Source organism: Medicago sativa, chromosome 1 (genome assembly GCF_051527215.1).
Source record: "Medicago sativa cultivar Bolivia chromosome 1, Bolivia_mono, whole genome shotgun sequence".
NCBI classification, from domain to species: domain Eukaryota; kingdom Viridiplantae; phylum Streptophyta; class Magnoliopsida; order Fabales; family Fabaceae; genus Medicago; species Medicago sativa.
In genome coordinates, this window is record NC_140749.1 from 91,046,667 (window position 1) to 91,068,325 (window position 21,659).

The following is a 21,659-nucleotide window of genomic DNA, read 5'->3' on the forward strand; positions in this document are numbered from 1 at the left end:
AATAAACAGTAATACAAAATTTAAGATGAACTAACCAATTGTTGCTTGAATGTGGTGATGAACAAAACCCAACTACTGTTTTTGATTGCTCCTAGCCCATGAAAATAAAAAAAAACATGATATAAGATTAGAACATTTAGATAGCATGGTAGAGGAAAAGTGTAGAAAGATGGTTTGGTGTTATTAACATTAATAGTAGTCATGGTGGAAAAGTCAAGAGAGAATGAGGTAAATGATAAAATTGATCATCAATCAAATATTATAGAATGAGCAGAAAAGGAATGAGATTAGCGTTGGTTATTATATAGGTGAAAGGGGAAAAGGGAGATATGGATGATCTAAAATGTAACATCTTTTTAACCTTTATGTGGAAGAATGTAAAGAGACAAATTCAATGGTGATGGTGTAAATATTATAACAATTAATCAAGTGTTTTAAAAAAATAGTAGTGAAGGAGTTATAAGAATGAAAGATTGTCAAAGTTGTGTAACCGATAGCTTTGTTTGTGCTGTAACATTTTTTTTTAATATTCCTATTCTTACTTCTTTCTTATTAAGGTGGCAATTGATTAGTGGAACTCCTTTTTATCAAAATTATTATGTATAATGGATGGACTGAGGGAGTGACACATAAGTAAAGTAGGAGAATGATCAAGAATAAAAGTTAGAAATGGGGTCATTGGTGAGGTGACATGTAAGCAAAATGTAGCTTAGAATACATGTATATTATCAAGATTGTCAAAAAAAAATATGCTTCAAAAAAAATGATTCATTAATATTGTAAAAGGACATATAATTTGAAACAAACAATTTTTTGTAGAATGACATATAATTTAAAACAGATGAAGTATTAAAATAAAATTGTTCGTGCCATTAGTGAAGGATAGGTGAGGCCTACGTTATCCCTTGTTAAATTAGGGGTAATTTACCCTTAGTGATAAATATGATTCAACTTTAGGGATGAGTTAGAGCCAATATATAAAATAAAACATAATATGATAATAGATTTAGGTTCCCGATCACCCATTATTTAAATCTATGCATCAAACCTAATAGTGTTGAATTAATTAGATGCCGTACACAAATTATTTTTGAATTACTTGTTCACTCCCAAAATAAGCAACACATTTGCAAAATAAAATAAAATAATAATTGTCTCAAAATGAATGATTCAATCTTCATTGTAATATTAATTATTGTTTAAATTGTACCTCTAATTAAGATTACATGCACCACTTTAAATTTAATATTTTTCATACATTTATGGTAATGGTAAATGATATTACTTTTTATGCATCGTCAACTTAAAATGTGTTACACAGTGGACAAATCACAACCACACTCATATATGTGAATTTAAATATAGTTGTAATAAAATTGAAATGTTTTAAATAATTTGATGGTTATGATTGATAATGTAAAGTTTGGTTATTTTAACTATATATATATATATATATATATATATATATATATATATATATATATATATATGGGGTTTGCTAAAACACACCCACTAGTTTTTATATGGTAGTGTTTTAGCAAAGCTACACCTTAGGGTGTATTTAACCACTTTTTAATTATTCACTTGCTAAAATACTCCTTCTAAAAAATAAGTGGGTGTATTCTAGCAAATGCCTATAGGATTTGCTATAACACACCCACTTGTTTTTTTAAAAGGTGTGTTATAGCAACATACATTTTAAGGTGTATTTAACAACTTTTTAGTTATATCTTTGCTAAAACACACCTTAATAAAAACTAGTGGGTGTATCCTAGCAAACTCATATTTAAACCCATATTGGTTTTAATTATTAAACAATGATTTTGGTGTCTTCAGCATTAAACATTTGGAGGCATGGATATCATAAACACTTTAATTTCATCATATTTATAGGCTTTGTGACATTCGTAGACATTTTGTTGTTATATGCTATTAATTTGGATATTGTGAGTTTGTTCGATAATTCATCATATTTTGTTTAGCAATTTTTAATTTGTTCTCAATCGATGTATTTATGATATTTGTTTTTTTGAATTGGGTATCCTCTGCATGCAAGTGTAGAAACTAACCCATCGAGTTGGATAGCACCTTCATTGGTGGGAAAATTATCCAACGAAAGATTTAACATTGTTGCTTTCCCAAGCACAAATTCGAACCTATACAATTTATTTAAGCTATAAGAGATCTCTTAGCATTTCATCTGAATGTTCTTGAGTACCTATTTAAATGATCAAATTTAGTTATCTTAGTAAAAAAATTAATTTGTTTTGGACTCTTTATATCCCAACTTTGAAGGTGAGAAAAACACAAGAAGGGGGGGTTGAATTGTGTTTTGAAAAATTCTTCGTTTCTCCTAAAAACTGAACACACTGATCAGAAGCTAGGTGAGACAGCTTCTGAAGTGATAATCAGAATCTAAAAGCAGCGGAATAAAACAGAGAGAGAGAAGAAGAACGACACAAAGCAATTATACTGGTTCCTTCCACAATCCGGAAGTAGTCCAGTCCCCCTTGCACTTCCAAGGAGATTTCACTATGAGTAATATCTGATTACAAATGCTCAAGCACACAAGCAAGAGACTTCCAATGCTCAAGCACACAAGCAAGAGACTTCCTTTGCTCAAGAACACAATCAAGAGACTTCCTGCTCAAGCACAACTGCAAGAGACTTCCTAACTAAACAAAATTACACAGAAAATTGTTTAAGGTTGAACACTTGATATACAATCAGAGGTGCTCACAATACAAATCAGATACAGACTCAATGGACTTAAGAATTTCTAAGATATGACTTTGAGACACAGAAATTCTAAGTGAATGCAGAACAATTTCAGCAGAGGTTTGGTACTTGTGAAAATCTTGTGAGTCTTTCGTTCAGCGTTCTTGCATTACCAAATCTCTAGGTCTTCACTCCTTTATATAGAGGTGTGAAAGAGACGTTGTGAAATTGCCAGCACACCAAAGAGTCGTTATTGAAGCTTGATCTTTCACCAATGATCTTTTGCCTGATTTGGTTGTTGTCCTATGAAGAACCAATTTGAAATCCATTCCTTATCCAAAGGAACATATATGCAGGCGAGACCGTATTCTGGAGCTGTTTTCTTGTCTTGAAGCGTGGACACAAAATAGAGTAGTGGAGAACGTGGTTGTACAATTCGTACAAAGTACAATGTCAACGCTTTCGTCCAAAATGCAAGCACAAGCCTTCAAACACCTTTGAAATGACCGTTGCAAAATTCCACTAATCCTTTGTTTGTGTTTTCGAATCCAATGGACAGCTTTTGCATTGATAATTCTTCAATTCTTGAATCTTTTGCAAATCCAGTTGAGATTCAGCTTCTGGTGAAATAGCTTCTGATGAGGCAGCTCTGATGATGCAGCTTCTGATGATATGACTTCTGCAGCTTCTGATGACGCAGCTTCTGATGATGTGGCTTCTGGACCTCTTGTCTTCAGAAGCACTATTCTTCAGGAGCAGCTTTACTTCAGGAGCGCTATTTCTTCAGGAGCAGCTTGACTTCAGGAGCGCTTTGCCTTCAGAATCATCTAAGCTTCATTTTCTTTTGCTCTTTATTTGCTCATTCAGAACCAATGATGATGTAACTTTATAATTATGGTCCTGTACACTTGAACAAATATTAGCTAGTCCAATTTACAATTTTTAATACCTTGTTATCATCAAAACTCTTTAAGGTTCATTGTTAAACACATTTTGTTCCAACAATCTCCCCCTTTTTGATGATGACAAACAAAAGTATTTAAAATTGATCAATTGTTGTTAATCTAATTAACAAGTTGACTTTGGGGTTCTGAGGTTTGTAAGCTCAGAATCTGAGGTTTGTAAGCTCAAACTCCCCCTGAGTCTGATAGTCTTTAAGGTGAGGTTTGTAAGCTCCCCCTAAGTTCTATCCAGGTTAATTAAATTCATTTTTCGCACAATAAAAAATATCAGAGCTTAAAAACAAAATTGAATCATTGAAAGAATTAACTTATAGATAAGAAGAATGGTTCAATTAATTTTACTTGAATTTTGATACTCCTTCGTTCGTTCATAGCTTATACCAATAAGGTAAAAAAAATGATAGAAGTTTTTCAAAAAAATTTCAAATACCATTAATGGGGCTCAGAGCCTTTAAATACTTGTCACATATACTCCCCCTTTTGTCATTATCAAAAAAGATAAAAAAAAAAACATAAAAGACAAAAAGATTTGAGAAAAACTCAAACAAAAGAGAGTATACAAGAAATTAATCAGATCAAAAATATATGAACATGAATATCTAAAATATCAGAAGCAGCTAAACAGTCAGAATCAGTAAGCATTCAGAAGCAAAGAGAATTAAAACAGAATGGTTTCAGAAGCAAGGACTAGGAATTCAAAACAAACAACAAACAAAAGAAAAACACAAGGGTGTGCAACTAAGTGTTGGTTTGATGTTGTTTCTTCATCTCCTCCATTTCTTCAATCTTCTTCTGCAACAGTTCTTCAAGCTGTTGTTGCCTCTGGATAAGAGCCTGTTCCCTTTCCTTAGCTTCTTGCTGCTGCTGCTGTGCCATCTGTTTCTTCAGAAGCTTACACAACCTGGCTTCTCTGGTCAAGTAGTCCGTTTCTAAGAAGAAAGGTTGGTTTGCCAGGAGCAGTGTAGAACTTCTTACTCTGAGACTCTGATTCAGATGCTCCATTAACTTCCTGACAGAAGCTTCCTTGCTTCTGATGCACTTAGCCCTTATGCTTTCAATTAGCTCAGTTGCCCGGTTCTGAAGAGATGCCCAGGAGTCTTCATATGCACTTGTGAGATCAATTGTCCTTCGTTGATCCACAAGATTATGCAATCTACTAAGGATTGTCAGAAGCTCAGAATTAATATATCCAGATTCCAGGATGTTTGTGGGTGGTTGTTCAAGGATTTCAAGATCAGAATCACTGATTTCCAGATCTTGAACAGGGTTAGGAACTGGAATGGTAAAGTGTGTTTGTGTGTTTGAAGATGAAGGCTGGTCAGAGGCAATGTGAGTGGTAGAGGTTGAGGCTTGAACATTGACTAGAGAGATGTCAACATCCATGGGAGTTGGTTGTGGGGAGTGTTCAATTTCAGTTGGTGGTTGTTGTGGTGAAGTTGATGTTTGAGTGTTGAGTTGGGGGTCAATGGTAGCTGTTGGTGATTGTGGGGGTGTTGTGGGTTTATGTGGTTCAGGTGTTTGTTGATGGGGGTTTTCTGAAACAACATTTTCAGAAGCAGCTGCTTCTGGAGTTGCTTCAGAGGCCTTTTCTGAAGTAGATTTGTCTATGGGTAACTCACCTGAGTAGTGGAGAGCAAGATTGTCTAAGACAGAAGTGTCTTCTATTGGTTCAGGTACTGATGGTGAAGAAGGTGAAATGGGGATAGAGGTGACTGGAATCTGAATTACTTGATCTGCAGGGCCAGCTTCAGAAGTGATCTTCTGTGGATCAGCAGCTTAAGGAACTACTTCTGAAGTTCCCTCTTCTGGAGCATTTTCAAAAATGAGCATCATATCGTCTTCCTCATTGTCTTCAGTGGGCTTACCAGCAATGGCTCTTACTTCAGCCAATTTATCTTTGTAGAACCTATCACAGTCTTCCAATCCCAAAGCCTTGAGCTTTTCATCTCTTTGATGAGTGTATTGTGCTTTTAGATCCTTTTTGTCTGAAATAAGTTCAGAAGCACGTTCATCTGCCATCCTTTTCCTTATTGGAGTCATCTCAACCATAGGACTCACAAGTTGAAGGGGAGCCTTCTTCTTCTTCAGCTTGGGATCAGCCTCTTCTTTCTCCATTTCTTCAAGAGCTTCCTCCAGCTGCTCTTGAGTGATTACCAAGTCTGCCTTACCTTTTCTTTTCTTCTGAGGAATAGAAGCAGCACCAATCTTCTGCATCTTTCCTTTATCCTTGGTAGAAACAGGTTTAGCTTCAGACTTAGCAACTTTAGCAATAGCAGCTTCTGACTCAGTACTGGTTCTGGCTTTCTTTCCTTTAGAAGGAGCAGCATCAGATTCAGAACTAGTTCTGGCCCTTTTCCCTTTAGGTGCATCAGAAACAGCAGCTTCTGACACAGCAACTGCTTTGGCCTTCTTGCCTTTCCCTTTAGCAAGAGCAGCTTCCTCCTGAGACCTCGCATCTTCCTCCAAGACGTACTCAGCTACTAATCTAGCTAAGTGTTCAGGATTACTTTCCTTAACTATGGAAGGAAAGTCCCTGATAATCTCAGATTCTTCTGTGGTCAACTCCAACCATTTCTCATCTTTAGGAGCTATCTTGAAAAAGTGCATTGAATGCAAAGTCTTGCTACTGATAGTCTTCTCTGCAGTAGAAACTTCGAAGCATTTATCAGAAGCATCCCTTGTTCTTCTCAACAAATCCAGCACTTTCCCTTGATAAAAGATCTCAGAGAGCAATCTTCCATAGGGCACTTGTTTCCTTCCTTTGACTGTGCTTTCATTAATAGCCCAGCAGAGATGATCCAATACATATCTTGGAAAGTTTATCTTTTCCAGATTGGTCATGAAATAGATTGCTAGCTTCTGTTGGTTGTTGGGTTGATCAGACCCACCTGCTCTTTGAAAGAAGCAATCGTTGCTGAATTTCACCAACATTCTATTGTGAATCTCCATTTCAGAAGGCTTAGCATCTTTGTTACCACCCAGAAGAGTGTTGTAGTAGTTTTGCAGCAGGACATCATCCTTCTTAACAATTTCTTGAAACCTTCCTTCTGCATCCATTCTACAAGCTTTAGCAACTATCTCCTCTGTGATGATTACAGGAATACCCATCACTTCAGACCTTATCTCAAGGCTACTGAAGGAAGTGGGATTCAACTCAATCTCCTTCTTTCCTTTCTTCGACCCAGCTGGTTTATCTGCTGCCTTCACAGGCTTTCTATTGACAATTTCAGCCCTTAACCAGAAATCTTTGACCAAGTTCACATATGTTGGCCCATTTAGCATGTTGAAGTAGCCAGACAGTTTCTGAGTTTCTACGTAGCCTTCCATGTCCACTTCGTACTTCTTGAGTGAAGTGAAGTCCACTGGTGATTCTACTTGGACGATTAAGGATTTCCATGGAATATCCATAGTCTTCTCTTTGTAGATGGACCCAGATTCTGATACGCTTTGCTTGTTTGATGTAGATTCTGAAACTTTTGAGCTTGATGATGCCATTTGATGATTGACGAAGATTTGAAGAAGATGAAGATTTTAGGGTTCTAAGTTTGAGAGAATGCGCTTACTTCGCAAGAGGTTTGAGAGCAAATGTGTTTGTTGTGAGTGAGTAGTGTGTGAATTGTCAAAGTGTTAAAAGTAAAACGATTGCAATTCAAAAGAGACAAACAAACATAACATTAATGACAAAATTGGGGGCGCGTGAAAAGTACTTTCAAAGCTATTAAATCATCATTGCCCTTTTAGTTATACACCAACACATACAGGCCACGTAAGAAGTTCACAGAGTGACTACCAAGTTAGTGGGCCAGAAGTTACTTTTTAAAAGGTAACTTCCAATGTTTCCACTAATTCAACTATTCAGAAGCAACAAATCCAGCTTCTGGACTTCAGATGCTGACGTCATCATCAGAAGCGAGTTTTCCTCAGAACCTCAATAAAGAGCTTCTGATGGACTACCGCTTCTGAACTAACTTCAGAACCTAAAATCCTATTCAGGAGCAAGCAAGCATTTAATCCGATACAAAGTGCATGTTCAAATTTTTCTTTATAAAATCAAATCTTTCAACAGTTAAAGGCTTAGTAAATATATCAGCCCATTGATTTTCAGTATCAATGAATTGTATATCTAAAATTCCTTTTTGAACATAATCTCTGATAAAATGGTGTTTGATTTCAATGTGCTTGGCTCTTGAATGCAAAATTGGATTTTTAGACAAACAAATAGCAGCAGTATTATCACAATAAATGGGAATACTGTTAGCAGTTATCTGATAATCTTCCAACTGATGTTTCATCCAAAGTAGTTGTGTACAACAACTTGCAGCTGAAATGTATTCTGCTTCTGCTGTAGACATAGCAATAGTTGTTTGTCTTTTGCTAGCCCAGGATATAAGATTATCACCCAGAAATTGACAATTGCCACTAGTTAACTTTCTTTCAATCCTATCACCAGCATAATCAGCATCACAGAATCCAATTAGCTTATAATCTAAGGATTTCCTATAAAGGAGTCCAAGATTAGTTGTTCCTTTCAAATACCTGAAGATTCTCTTGACAGCAGTCATATGAGATTCTCTAGGATCTGATTGGAATCTTGCACACAAGCATACACTGAATAAAATATCTGGCCTAGATGCAGTGAGGTATAACAAAGAACCAATCATACCTCTATACAGCTTCTGATCTACTTTAGCTCCTTCATCTTCTTTGCTTAAGGTGCACGTAGGGTGCATTGGAGTGTTCATCACTTTACAATCTTCAAGTTTGAACTTCTTCAGAAGCTCCTTTGTGTACTTTGATTGATGAACATAGACTCCATCTTTGCATTGATTGATTTGAATGCCCAGGAAGAACTTCAGCTCTCCCATCATGCTCATTTCAAATTCATCCTGCATTAACTCAGAAAATTCCTTGCAAAGAGATGCATTAGTAGAACCAAATATTATATCATCAACATATATTTGCACAACAAGAATATCTTTCTCAAGGGTCCTTCTGAAGAGTGTAGTATCAACCTGTCCTCTTTTAAAATCATTTTTGATTAAGAAATTACTTAGTCTATCATACCAAGCTCTGGGAGCTTGTTTCAAGCCATATAGTGATTTCTTCAGTTTAAAAACATGGTCAGGATATTTAATATCCTCAAATCCAGGAGGTTGCTTGACATACACTTCTTCTTCTATGACGCCATTTAGAAATGCACTCTTGACATCCATTTGATATAATATTATGCCATGATTAACTGCATAGGAAAGAAGTAACCTGATTGCTTCCAATCTTGCAACTGGAGCAAACGTTTCAGTGTAATCAATGCCTTCTTGTTGACTATACCCTTGTGCAACAAGCCTGGCTTTGTTTCTTGTTACTTCACCTTGCTCATTCAGCTTGTTTCTGAATACCCATTTTGTTCCAATAATGTTCTTGTGCTGAGGTTTGGGTACCAGATCCCACACATCATTTCTTTGAAATTGATTCAACTCTTCTTGCATAGCTAGGATCCATCCATCATCTGAAAGTGCTTCATCAACTGTTGTAGGTTCAATCATTGAGATTAGTCCAATCATTGACTCCTCTTGTCTGAAATGAGATCTTGTTCTTCTTGGACTATCTTTGTTTCCAATGATTAGCTCCTCAGGATGTGAAGACTTGTGTTTGAATGTGTTTCTGGGAGGATCTGCTTGATGTGAGCCATCTTGTGCTTCATCAGAAGCAGCTTCATCTTGTGCTTCTGATGTGGGTTCAGCTTCTGGACTATCTTCAGATTCAGCTATCTGATCAGGTTCTGGAGTAGCTTCAGGAACCTGTATCTCTGCAAAACTTTCACCTTGCTTTGAAGTTTTATCTTCAAGCTCCTTGTCATCAAATTTAACGTGCATAGATTCTTCAACACAGAGTGTTTCTGAATTATACACTCTGTATGCCTTTGACCTTTCAGAGTAACCTAAAAAGATTCCCCTTTGGGCCTTGGCATCAAATTTCTTTAGGTAGAGCTTGTTGTTCAGAATGTAACATGTACATCCAAATTGATGAAAGTAAGAGATGTTGGGTTTTCTTCCTTTAAAGAGTTCATATGCTGTTTTCTCCAAAATAGGTCTAATATAGATCCTGTTTTGAACATAGCATGCTGTATTCACTGCTTCTGCCCAAAAATGTTTTGGTAAATTGTTTTCATGAATCATGGTTCTGACCATTTCTTGTAAAGTTCTATTCTTTCTCTCTACAACCCCATTTTGTTGTGGTGTTCTAGGAGAAGAGAACTCATGGAAAATTCCATGTTTTTCACAAAAAGCTTCAAATGGCTCATTTTCAAATTCTCCACCATGATCACTTCTGACTTTCAAAATTTTTGATTCTTTTTCAGATTGAATTTGAGTGCAGAAGCTACTGAATACATCACACGCAACATCTTTACTCTTTATGAATTTCACCCAAGTCCATCTGCTGTAATCATCAACAATGACTAATCCATATCTACTTCCATATAGGGATGCAGTACTCACTGGTCCAAATAAATCAATATGGAGTAATTCTAAAGGTCTTGAGGTTGAAACAATGTCTTTGGTTTTAAAAGATGATTTCACAATTTTCCCTCTCTGACATGCACCACAGAGTGCATCTGAATGATAGTCAATGTCTGGTAGCCCTTTCACAAGTTGTAACTTACTAAGCTTAGAGATTAATCTCCAGTTAGCATGTCCCAACCTTCTGTGCCACATCCATTTCTTATCATTCACTGATAGTAGGCAAACCACCTTCTGATCAGCCAGTTCAGAAAAATTGATTTTATAGACATTGTCAACTCTCTTTCCCTTGAACACAATGGATTTGTCTTTCTTGTTGATTACTGTACAGTTGGGTTTTTCAAAAAGCACATCATAACCATTATCACAAAATTGACTAATGCTCAAAAGGTTATGTTCAAGACCATCTACCAACCATACATTATTAATTGAGGTAGAGGAATTACCAATAGTTCCTGTACCTATGATCTTGCCTGACTGGTTGCCCCCAAATTTCACATTTCCTCCCTCTTTCATTGTTAGGCTGAGGAACATGGACTTGTCTCCTGTCATGTGTCTTGAGCAACCGCTGTCTAGGTACCATGATCTTTGCTTTGGCACTGCTCTTAGACATACCTGCATCATTGACATTTTTAGATTTAGGTACCCATTGTTCTATGGGTCCTGGAAGGTTAGTACTTAAGGCTTTACTCTTCACTTCTTGTACCTTGTGCTGTGAGTTGGGTTGCTTCTGATTAACCATCACCTTAGGTTTTGGTACTTCAGAAGCAGTAACTATCTTCTTCTGAAACTTAGACTTCAGAACCCCAGATTTTGGTTTCACCAGACTCTGAGGAATAGGTTCTGATCTTTTCAGGATCCTGACCTTTGAAGTCTTGGAATCAGATTTGATCATAGCCTTTGACTTAGAGTTCTTTGGCGTTGAAGTAATCTTAGCCTTAGGACTAGAAGCTTCAGGTTCTGATTGAACAACAGTTTCCAACTCAGCCCCTTCTGGTACAAAGAATGTTTTCAGACCTTCCTTGATGCATTCACAACAAGATTTTAGATTGGTTTTCTCAAGTTTCACTTCTGGAAAACCAATTCCTCTGCCATTGTTCTTGTAAATGCTATAAATCATAGAAGCCACTCTGCTTCTGTCAATGCCAGATATAATAAAATCTTCAAGAGCAATTTCATGGTTACTTAAAGGTTTTTCATTACACTTTTCTTGTAGCTTCTGACATAAGAACCTGAGCTGATCTTCATATGTTTTACACATGAAGTCAAAGCCCCTAAGTCCTTGTTCAGAAGCTTTCAGATCCAGTAGAGTTGATTTTTGCTGTTGTACCAAATCAGCATATTTTTCTTTTAAATCCTTCAACTCATTGGTTCTTACTTCAAAATGTGTAAGAAGTTCTTTAAGTGACTCAACAAGTTCATCTCTGGGAATTTTGGAATATACCTCGTTTTCATCTTCTGAGTCTGAATCTGATCCAGCTTCTGAAGTTGCTGTTGCTACCAACCCAACAGCTACCTTTGCATCTTCATCAGCTTCCTCTTTATCAGATCCAGATTCACTACCCAAATCATCCCAGGTTGCCATTAAACTCTGCTTAATCTGCTTCTTGAGTTTGCTTGGTTTGAATGTAGACCTCTTTGACTTGTCCTTTGACTTTTCTCTTTGAAGATCAGGGCATTCAGCAATGAAGTGTCCAGGCTTCTTACAGTTGAAGCATCCCTTCTGATCTTCTTTCTTTGAGCTTCTGGAGTTACCCCTTCTGGAGAGAAACTTTCTGTTCTTCTTGGCCAGATATTGAAGTCTGTTTGAGAGCATGGCCATTTCTGCAGCATCTGGTTCAGAATCTGAACTTGACTGTTCTTCCTCTTCAGATTCAACCACTTTGAGAGCTTTTGATGACTTGCCTTTGGATGGAAGAGCTATTGATTTACTCTTCTTAGTAGACTCATGTTCATTAAGACTTAACTCATGAACTTTGAGAGAACTAACAAGATCTTCGACACTTAAAGTGTTTAAATTTTTAGCTTCCTCAATGGCAGTCACTTTTGGTCTCCATCTGGCAGGTAAGCTTCTGAGTATCTTGCTTACATGATCAGAAGCAACATAGCTCTTCTTTAGAATCTGTAGCCCAGAAACTAAGGTTTGAAACCTTGAGTACATCTCTTCAATAGTTTCATCATCCTTCATCTTGAATAACTCATACTGATGTACAAGCAGGAGAGCCTTTGCTTCTTTGACCTTCTTGCTCCCTTCATAATTTGAACAGAGAGAAGCAAACATAGCTTTAGCAGTGGATTTGTCACTCATCTTCATGTATTCTGCTTTGGGTATGGCAGTGACAAGAGCTCCTCTGATAATATGATGCTTCTTGTAAAGTTTCCTCAGTTCTGGAGTATGTTTCTTTCTATCCACAGCAGCTCCTTCTTCATCAAGGACTAAATCACCAACACCATCTTCCAGAATATCCCATAATTCTTCATCTAGGCTCATGATGTAACTGTAAAAGTTGGTCTTCCACCAAGAGAACTCTTCAGCATCTCCATTGAACTTTGGAATCTTTCCAACACTGGATTTCTTACTGTCACTATAATCATGTGAGACATGTTTATAGCTAGTTTCACCAGGACCAGTAGGAGGAGGAGTAGACATGTTTTTCTCAGATCTTTGACTGTTGCACGGTTAAGTGATACACAACAGACCAAGGCTCTAGATACCAATTGAAGGTGAGAAAAACACAAGAAGGGGGGGTTGAATTGTGTTTTGAAAAATTCTTCGTTTCTCCTAAAAACAGAACACACTGATCAGAAGCTAGGTGAGACAGCTTCTGAAGTGATAATCAGAATCTAAAAGCAGCGGAATAAAACAGAGAGAGAGAAGAAGAACGACACAAAGCAATTATACTGGTTCCTTCCACAATCCGGAAGTAGTCCAGTCCCCCTTGCACTTCCAAGGAGATTTCACTATGAGTAATATCTGATTACAAATGCTCAAGCACACAAGCAAGAGACTTCCAATGCTCAAGCACACAAGCAAGAGACTTCCTTTGCTCAAGAACACAATCAAGAGACTTCCTGCTCAAGCACAACTGCAAGAGACTTCCTAACTAAACAAAATTACACAGAAAATTGTTTAAGGTTGAACACTTGATATACAATCAGAGGTGCTCACAATACAAATCAGATACAGACTCAATGGACTTAAGAATTTCTAAGATATGACTTTGAGACACAGAAATTCTAAGTGAATGCAGAACAATTTCAGCAGAGGTTTGGTACTTGTGAAAATCTTGTGAGTCTTTCGTTCAGCGTTCTTGCATTACCAAATCTCTAGGTCTTCACTCCTTTCTATAGAGGTGTGAAAGAGACGTTGTGAAATTGCCAGCACACCAAAGAGTCGTTATTGAAGCTTGATCTTTCACCAATGATCTTTTGCCTGATTTGGTTGTTGTCCTATGAAGAACCAATTTGAAATCCATTCCTTATCCAAAGGAACATATATGCAGGCGAGACCGTATTCTGGAGTTGTTTTCTTGTCTTGAAGCGTGGACACAAAACAGAGTAGTGGAGAACGTGGTTGTACAATTCGTACAAAGTACAATGTCAACGCTTTCGTCCAAAATGCAAGCACAAGCCTTCAAACACCTTTGAAATGACCGTTGCAAAATTCCACTAATCCTTTGTTTGTGTTTTCGAATCCAATGGACAGCTTTTGCATTGATAATTCTTCAATTCTTGAATCTTTTGCAAATCCAGTTGAGATTCAGCTTCTGGTGAAATAGCTTCTGATGAGGCAGCTTCTGATGATGCAGCTTCTGATGATATGACTTCTGCAGCTTCTGATGACGCAGCTTCTGATGATGTGGCTTCTGGACCTCTTGTCTTCAGAAGCACTATTCTTCAGGAGCAGCTTTACTTCAGGAGCGCTATTTCTTCAGGAGCAGCTTGACTTCAGGAGCGCTTTGCCTTCAGAATCATCTAAGCTTCATTTTCTTTTGCTCTTTATTTGCTCATTCAGAACCAATGATGATGTAACTTTATAATTATGGTCCTGTACACTTGAACAAATATTAGCTAGTCCAATTTACAATTTTTAATACCTTGTTATCATCAAAACTCTTTAAGGTTCATTGTTAAACACATTTTGTTCCAACAAACTTTTCACATGCCTTTGAGTTTTTTTTTCCTTTCTTTTCGGAGAAGGGGGTTCTGAAAAATCTAGAAAACTCAATGAAAGATTGTTGAGCATCCTAGAAGATGTATTTCAAATATTAAAAATATTTGAAAATTGAAAACAAAGATGGTGGATTTAAAATTTCTTTTTTATTTTTGGTACAAAATATTTCTAGTAAATAACTCTTTTTTTTAACTGTCTTCAGCACTTCTTGACAAAAAAAAAAAAAAAACTGTCTTGAGCACTTGAGCTGATGGGTCGCTTATTTATAGTATAAATTCCCTTTGCAAAGAAACATAAAGCTTATTTTTCAACTAATAACATGTTTTTGCTTAAAAAAAAACTAATAATATGTTTTGATTAACATATTAATTTTTTCATAATTTTTTATTGGGTTAAGTTGTCTAATTTTTAGAAATTCACCTCTACGATGAATATGTAGGGTATTCGAGATTCGAATCTTGACCATGTATATATAATTAAAAAACATTATCAACTAAGCTAAGTTTATGGCGATATTTTTTCATAGTTTAATAGAAGGTTAAAGGATAATTTATGGTTATCATAAGAAAATAGAAGAAGATTTATTGTTTTTTTGCATAGGAAAAAAATTTACAATTGTATTCTACTTTGCAAATTTTGAACAATCAGATTGGAAATTTGTTGTTCACACATAGTGTTTGGCTGAAACACACCAGTAAAATACCAAAATACCCCTTCGGCAGTTAATTGCCGCGGAAAGTCAACCGACGGTAGTTAACTGCCGCGAAACTTCGGCAGTTAACTGCCGCGGAAACTTCAAACCTGATTTTTTATTTTGACAAAAACCTTAAATTGTCAATATTGATATTTATTGATTTTGATTGTTTCAATCATTATTTTGGTATGTTTCAAACAATTGCAGTATTATACTTATGCATATATACCTTAATAAGAATAGCATTTAATTAAATCATCTAAAAAAAACATTTCAATGAGCGTAAAAATTAAGCATTTGAATATTATTTTGCACATTACTTAAATAAAAAAACCAAAAAATTGTTAAAATAATTGTGCACAACGATTTTTTTTAAGGTATAGTATGTTGTTATATTTTCTACATTAAAATAATTGTGCACAACGTTATTTTTTTATTTATTTAAGTAATTTGCAAAACTATATTCAAATGCTTAATTTTTACACTCATCGAAATGCTTTTTGAGGATTTAAATGCTCTTCATTTTTTTTTGGTCAAGATTTAAATGTTATTCTTATTAAGATATATATGCATAAATACAACATTGCAATTGTTTGAAACGTATCAAAATAATGATTGAAACAATCAAAATCAATAAATATTAATAATCACAATTTAAGGTTTTTGTCAAAAAAAAATAATTCAGCTTTGAAGTTTTCGCGGCAGTTAACTGCCGAAGTTCCGCGGCTGTTAACTACCGCCGGTTGACTTTCACGGCAGTTAACTACCGAAGGGGTATTTTAGTATTTTACTGGTGTGTTTCAGCCAAACACTGTGTGTGAACAGCAAATTTCATCAGATTGGTTTACCAGACTCTTGGGCACTTGGAATTTCCACTTGGACTTGAACACCCTGAAGTTAAAAAGCCCATTTGGTAAAAGATGGAGAATTGGCCTATGTCCTATCCCCTTATATCTATACCTTCACCCCCTATAAATGATTAAAATATTTAATTTTGTCCCCTTTACCATTTAATATTTTATATCTTAATTTTTCACCCTCACTTTCAATGTTTTCTGGTCCAGCACAAGTTCAACCCTAAATGACATTCCAGGTATGAATTTTCAACAAACTATAACCATTAGAGTATACTTCTATTAATGTGTTTTACTTTAGTCATTTCAAATTGTCTTAGCTAGTGTTTGTTTTCACGGTAGGATAGTCTAGAATGTGCGTTTTGGTTGAAGCTTGAAAAGTTAGTTTCTCAATATCACGTTCAAATTGTCATTGTGACACGAAATTAGTAATTTAACGTGGAACCAAACAATGCGGTCTCTTCAAACCTTTGAGGATTTACACAGTAACTATTGGACCAAAATAGAAGTTTAAATAATTGTTTCTTTCAACAAAGAGTAACTCACAACAAGAGAGGATAAAAAAATTAGCTCAGAAATACAAAGATCTTAGCTTTTAAAAGAAATAATAACACTTTGACTCTTTGAGGCTTTGTTTAAATTAACACTTTCATAATAGATGCTCATAATTTTTTTGTTTGGTTGGTTCACAACCGTAATTCCCTGTGTAAGGATTTGAAATTCACATATGTCTTTTGTACGAATTTTGATCAAAGTCTAAATTAAGAGATGAAGATTTTGGCGTTGTAAAACCTCATACCATAATTTTATCTAATGAATTCTCTTTAATGTGCTCCTTGTGAAAACAAACGATCTTGAAGTTGACAAAGTGTGAAACTAGATATGATGTATTCTTGAAGTACCAGAAGCACCTACACATACGGATGATGTGCTTGCCGAACGGGTATTCTATTTCCAAATGAGTAAACCATCAAATTGATCTATGTTTTTGTATATCATTTTGTATATCATTCTTAAATTAGTCCCCGACTCTTTTAATATTTTAAATTAATCCTTGTGTTTGTCAAAATTTTCATGATTAGCTCCATGTCTTCAAGTTTTTGTCGCATGATAAAAGACCTAATTGAGAATTTTTTGACAAAAGACAATGACTAGTTTGCATATTAATAGAGTCAAGGACTAATTTAATAGTGACTTACAAAGACAGAGATCAATTTGATGATTTACTCTAAGTAGAAGTGAGACATGAGGTAGAATTCTACTGAATAATAATAGGAAAAATTATACTTATCATCTCTTAACTTAATTTCAGATAACGATTTCGTTCTATATCTTTTTTTCACATCATTTTTGTCATTTTGGTTTGTTTGTATATAAGTTTAGAAACATTAAATCTAAAATTCATATGAAATATGAGCAAAAGACCATAGATTTGAACACTAAGAATTCATATTGAAATAAAATCATAGATTTGAATCTTGAAAATTCATATGCAAATTGATCAAATAGACGAAAATAATATGAAAAAAGATAAAAGAGGAAATCATTATTAAGTTAAGGGACAAAGAGAGTAATTTGGCCAAAATAATATCAGAACCAAGTGCATCTAAAAACTAATATAAAGGCAGAGCAATTCTTGTATAGTCAAATGACCAAATTTTTAGTGTTAAGACACACACAAAAGAGACATTTTTCTAATAATTATAATAAATAATAGGGTTAATTATGTTTTTGGTCCCTACAAAATTGCGACCGTATAAGTTTAGTCCTTACTTAATTTTAATAGCATTTTTAATCCCTACAAAAAAAAATTTACTTATAATTTTAGTCCCTGCTAAAATAAATTTTGTTTAATTATCATTAAACTCTTAAATTTTTTAACGATTCTTTTTATACAAGTTTAGAACACTATGAAAGGTTCATTTACTAAAATCTATAATTTTTTAACATGAAATAAATTAAATATGAATTTTTTAAAAAGACAAAAGTTTAAGATATAAGTAACAAAAATATGGACGTAGAAATCAAATTTTTGCGATATTTTTTTCGGAGGACCTTTTAATAATGTTCTTAACACGCCTGTAAAAAATTGTTGAAAAACTTAAGAGTTTAAGCATAAATTAAACAAATTTGGATTGAGTAAGGACTAATATTGAGTGCAGAAATTTTTTGTAGGGATTAAAAATGCTATTAAAATTAAGTAAGGACTAAACTTACAAGGTCGCAATTTTGTAGGGACCAAAAACATAATTAACCCTAAATAATAATCTCATATTTTGAAGATATGTGTCTCTTTGTGTGTGCGCGCTTGCGTACTACAAGTTTGATCCCTTTGATTATGTGACATTAGCGTAAACACATTAGCATGAGACCTACTTTTCCAATTTTGAAGCATATTAAAACAAAGGAAAATGTTTAATGTACACTTTATATGAATGTATACACTTTAAAATGAAAAAAAAGAAAAGAGCAATGTAATAAATATAATTGATAATATGATAGGAAGAAAAATGTAAAAATAGGATAGGGTATTGAATTAGTGTATGAAAAAGTAAGGTCTTCAAATATCATGGTCCAAAAACAAAAGCTCTTTATGCAAATGGAAACTGCCACTGAAAAATCAAAACAACTATACAGCTACAATTTGATCACGTTAGAGGCAACTCGTCCCCCATGATCTCAATTACTCTTTGTGGCAAGCACAGTACTTATAGTTCAGAGCAGTATATAAGAGATGAATGAATAATTAACTATAGCTAGCTAGTAACATCCATTTTTGGGTTCTGCGTATGTAAGACCAGTCACCATAATTTGACACTTATTCAAGTTTAAGCTAGCTATTGTGTCTTTTGATGGAAATTGAATGCTAATTAAGGGATGAAGACAATTCTCTGATTCGTCTTCTCATTAGTACGAACATACAGTAAGTTAGTGATGAACCTTCATTGGTTCCTTATAGTTTGCTTGGAAGTCATGAACTTTTTGTTTGTTGACTTGTTCCTACAAAGATCCACTTCCCCCCTCCCCACATGCGTCACATATCGTCACAGGATTCAACTTAGTTAGAATGGTCACAAATAAAATTAATTTGCAAATTGACATGTTTAATACTCAGTTGGTAAAAAATTAGTTGATAATTAACGAGCTAGTTTTTTTTTTTTGTTACAATTAACGAGCTAGTTAGGCATAAAGAAGAATAAGAAGAAATTAAAAAGATTTAATTATGGTGTGACTCATTTGATCGAGTTGAGATTTTTCTTCATTCTTCAAAAGAATTATAAACTATTTTAGTATTTTGGTGAAAGATAGAGCTAACCACGTTGATAGTGAATTTCATCACCAAATATATCACTTTTATCCATGTACTTTCTTATAGTAGCTATCTTATTTCCGTAGTGATGAGTGAAGACATCTGCATGATGTACCAGATGAATAGTATTAATGGAATCAGTGTATCAAATAATGTTTCTCAAACCTTCCTCCCAACAAAGTCGAATCCCATGAAGCAAAACCAACATTTCAGCATGAAGAATATTCGAGTAACCAATATTACCATAGAATCCACGCATGAAACATCCATTGGAGTCTCTAATTAGGCCACCAAAACTTGTCATTTCAGGGTTGGATTGAGCACTACCATCCACATTAAGGATATATGTACCAGATGGTCCTCTTTGCCAAGCGATAAATCGAGCCCGATGTTTTGTACTCTCCTTATGTGTATCACTAAAAGCATAAGCAACGTCACATGTCATATAATTAATTTTTGACAATAAATCAATAAGAGATGTGTTACTATCCTCGAAAATCTTAGCATTTCTAGCACACCAAATGAGCCACATGGTGATAGGGATCACAATACCGAGTTTCTCAATATTGTCATGTGACCAAGTGAAGATCAAACTCTCCTCATTAGGGAGATTGCAGCTAGGACCAACAATCGAGTTCCAAATAGCCTTTGTCCGATTACAATTAAATAGACGGTGGATCAAGGTCTCAAGTTCATTTTCACAAATAGGACATGTAGAATCTAAAGGGATGCATAGGGTTTAAGGTAGCTCGTGTGGGAATCGCGAGATGCATCACTTGTCAATAATAATTATTATTTCTTATTGTTAAATATTAGTGAGGGTGTTTCTTGACAAAAAAAAAATTGTGATGGTGTAATTAATAATTATTCAATAGAAAAAGTAACCAAAAAAAAATAGTGATTTTTTAACAAAAAAAAAATCAATGAATTTTTATTTTTTTTGGAAAGAAAATCAATGAAAAAGTTAATCACCTTCATAATAAAAATAGCATCGTTTTATTATTATTCTTTTGAGTAAAAAAAAGGCACCCATTTATTATAAACAATACTAATAATAACCACTAAATAAATGTAGGGGAATTAGTCACTTTATTCTCTGAATGGAAAAAGATTAGTCATTTTAGTCCTTGAATGGAGAGAAATTGCAAAACAGTCCTTGAATGTAGGCCCTATTAGCCAATTTCAGGGACTAAAGTGACTAACGGAGTTTACATTCAGGGACTAAATTGACTAACGGAGTCTGCATTCAGGGACTAAATTGATAACAGAGTCTACATTCAGGACTATTTTACAATTTATCTGCATTCAAGGACTAAAATGACGAATTCTTTTCTATTCAGGGACTAATATAACATGAATACAGTATTAATAATAAAACGGGTGCTATTTTAGTATTGTTTATAATAAACGGGTGCTTTTTTATAATAAATATAACAACGATAACTGATATAACATGAATACAGTATTAATTTAAAAAATGTAATGCATATAAATCACAAGTTGTTAGTTAAAGAGAATATCTCAGAAAGAAAGTACCACAAAGAAATTGTGTACTCAAGTTAAAATTCGAAAGTGATGTAGAATTGTGGATCAAAATAACAAAAATATTTTATGCACACTCACCTTTTTATACACCTGCAACACTTAGTTAATCACTTAAAAAACTGTGATTAATTTAGTTGATTAAATTGTTAATTCTATTTACTTTTTTTTTCCCAACCAAGTTAGTTCAATTTAATTTGAAAGTACTGTTAATTGATGTAATTGAACTAACCAACTAAATTAACTCCATTTTTAACATGATTAACCGGGTGTGTCGTGTGGGTGTATATAAATTGAATGCCAATATATATTACCGTAAAAATAAATCAGTATGCTTACATGGACTATAAAGGTAGTTAGTTGTCACGTTAACTAATGTTGTCAAACAAAGATACATAGAAAGAAAACTACCTACCATGACAAAAAAAAGTCTTTGGGGGAGTTTGAGAAAGTCTTAAACGTTTAAGTGAGATTGTTGAAAGAGACTAATATGTATATTTTCAACTAAAAATTCACATAAAATTCACTCCACAAAATACTCCCTCAAAATCTATATATTTTTAATATCAAGAGATATTATAAGTTGTGAAAAATCTCAATTGAATATGATCGGATTTCGTTGCTATGTAAAAAAACTTTGATGGTTCTAATTGAATAATACAAGATAAGATTATTCTCACTCGAGCCAAATTGTATGACTACTTGTATTCTTTTTATATGTTGAATCAAAAGACTATTTGAATCGTAAATAAACTATAGGCTGAATTGCATGTATGGTATCTTACATATTTTAGGTTTTATGTTGCTTCCCTACTACATTTAAAAAGTTTTAAGATGATCCTTTATTTTAGTAATATCAACATAAGATCGTCATATCCATCAAATTT